Raw genomic sequence first — 2,500 nt, forward strand, 5'->3', positions numbered from 1 at the left:
TTTTCGACCGTAAAGGAGACAGGAGGCCGACTCACTGCCTCGGCTAAATGGAGAGGGAATTTCAGAAGGGCCAGGGCAAAAGCATGGACCTTTTTCAGCTGTAAGGGACGCAAGAGCAAGGTGTGATGTAGGTCCCCGGGGCCTGCTGGAGGTCCAGGTCCATGCCCGATGTGAGTAGCAGCAGGGCCAGCGCGCCCAGGAGCACATCTTTTTCGACCGTAAAGGGAGACAGGAGGCCGACTCACTGCCTCGGCTAAATGGAGAGGGAATTTCAGCAGGGCCAGGGCACAGGCATGGACCTTTTTCAGCTGCAAGGGAGGGAAGAGCAAGGTGTGATGTAGGTCCCCGGGGCCTGCTGGAGGTCCAGGTCCATGCCCGATGTGAGTAGCAGCAGGGCCAGCGCGCCCAGGAGCACATCTTTTTCGACCGTAAAGGAGACAGGAGGCCGACTCACTGCCTCGGCTAAATGGAGAGGGAATTTCAGAAGGGCCAGGGCAAAAGCATGGACCTTTTTCAGCTGTAAGGGAGGCAAGAGCAAGGTGTGATGTAGGTCCCCGGGGCCTGCTGGAGGTCCAGGTCCATGCCCGATGTGAGTAGCAGCAGGGCCAGCGCGCCCAGGAGCACATCTTTTTCGACCGTAAAGGGAGACAGGAGGCCGACTCACTGCCTCGGCTAAATGGAGAGGGAATTTCAGCAGGGCCAGGGCACAGGCATGGACCTTTTTCAGCTGCAAGGGAGGGAAGAGCAAGGTGTGATGTAGGTCCCCGGGGCCTGCTGGAGGTCCAGGTCCATGCCCGATGTGAGTAGCAGCAGGGCCAGCGCGCCCAGGAGCACATCTTTTTCGACCGTAAAGGGAGACAGGAGGCCGACTCACTGCCTCGGCTAAATGGAGAGGGAATTTCAGAAGGGCCAGGGCAAAAGCATGGACCTTTTCAGCTGTAAGGGAGGCAAGAGCAAGGTGCGATGTAGGTCCCCGGGGCCTGTTGTCGTACCATAGGCACGAGTGGTGTGTGTGTGTGGCAAAGAGTTTCTGCGCAGTGTACCAGGGGCACGGGGAAAGGTTGTTGTACCATAGGCATGAGAAAAGTTGTCGTACCATAGGCACGAGAAAAGTTGTCGTACCATAGGCACGAGTGGTGTGTGTGTGTGGCAAAGTGCTACTGAGCGGTGTACCAGGGGCACGGCGAAAAGTTGTTGTACCATAGGCACGAGAAAAGTTGTTGTACCATAGGCACGAGAAAAGCTGTCGTACCAGGGGCACGGAGGAAAGTTGTTGTACCATAGGCCCGAGAAAAGTTGTCGTACCATAGGTACGAGGAGTGTGTGTGTGGCAAAGTGCTACTGAGCGGTGTACCAGGGGCACGGCGAAAAGTTGTTGTACCATAGGCACGAGAAAAGTTGTTGTACCATAGGCACGAGAAAAGCTGTCGTACCAGGGGCACGGAGGAAAGTTGTTGTACCATAGGCCCGAGAAAAGTTGTCGTACCATAGGCACGAGGAGAGTTTGTGTGGCAAAGTGCTACTGAGCGGTGTACCAGGGGCACGGCAAAAAGTTGTTGTACCATAGGCACGAGAAAAATTGTTGTACCATAGGCACGAGAAAAGTTGTCGTACCATAGGCACGAGAAAAGTTGTCGTACCATAGGCACAAGCAGTGCGTGCGTGCGTGCGTGCGTGCGTGCGTGCGTGTGTGTGTGTGTGTGTGGCAGTTCTTCTGCGCAGTGTACCAGGGGCACATTTCAATGTGCTTTCTGGAGTACCAGGGGCACGAGGATTTTGCCAGTGGTGTTCTGCTTTGTTAGTGGGAGGGGGCTTAAGTGTGGGTCCCCGGGGCCTGCTGGAGGTCCAGGTCCATGCTAGATACGTGGTACAGGGTAACTGCAGGGGGGGGGGGGGGTAATGTGGGTTCACGGGGCCTGCTGGAGGTCAAGGTCCATGCTGGATATGCGCTGGATCATAACTGCAAGAAAGGAAAGCTAGTGGGGGAGTAGAGCAGGGGAGTATGTGGGTCCCCAGGGCCTGCTGGAGGTCCAGGTCCATGCTAGATATGTGGCACAGGGTAACTGCAGGGGGGGGGGGGGTAATGTGGGTCCACGGGGCCTGCTGGAAGTCAAGGTCCATGCTAGATATGTGGTACAGGGTAACTGCAGGGGGGGGGGGGGGGTAATTTGGGTCCCCGGGGCCTGCTGGAAGTCAAGGTCCATGCTGGATATGCGCTGGATCATAACTGCAAGAAAGGAAAGCTAGTGGGGGAGTAGAGCAGGGGAGTATGTGGGTCCCCAGGGCCTGCTGGAAGTCAAGGTCCATGCTAGACATGTGGTACAGGGTAACTGCAGGGGGAAGGGGGGGGGGGTAATGTGGGTCCCCGGGGCCTGCTGGAGGTCAAGGTCCGTGCTAGATATGTGGTACGGGGTAACTGCGGGGGGGGGGGGGGGGATCTAATGGGGGACTAGATCAGGTGAGGATGTAATGGCCAGTTCGACAGCAGCACATCTTTTTC

Source organism: Rhamphochromis longiceps, linkage group LG6, assembly GCF_057381845.1.
Source record: "Rhamphochromis longiceps isolate RC_006_pf linkage group LG6, R_longiceps_female_GT1.1, whole genome shotgun sequence".
Lineage (NCBI taxonomy): Eukaryota > Metazoa > Chordata > Actinopteri > Cichliformes > Cichlidae > Rhamphochromis > Rhamphochromis longiceps.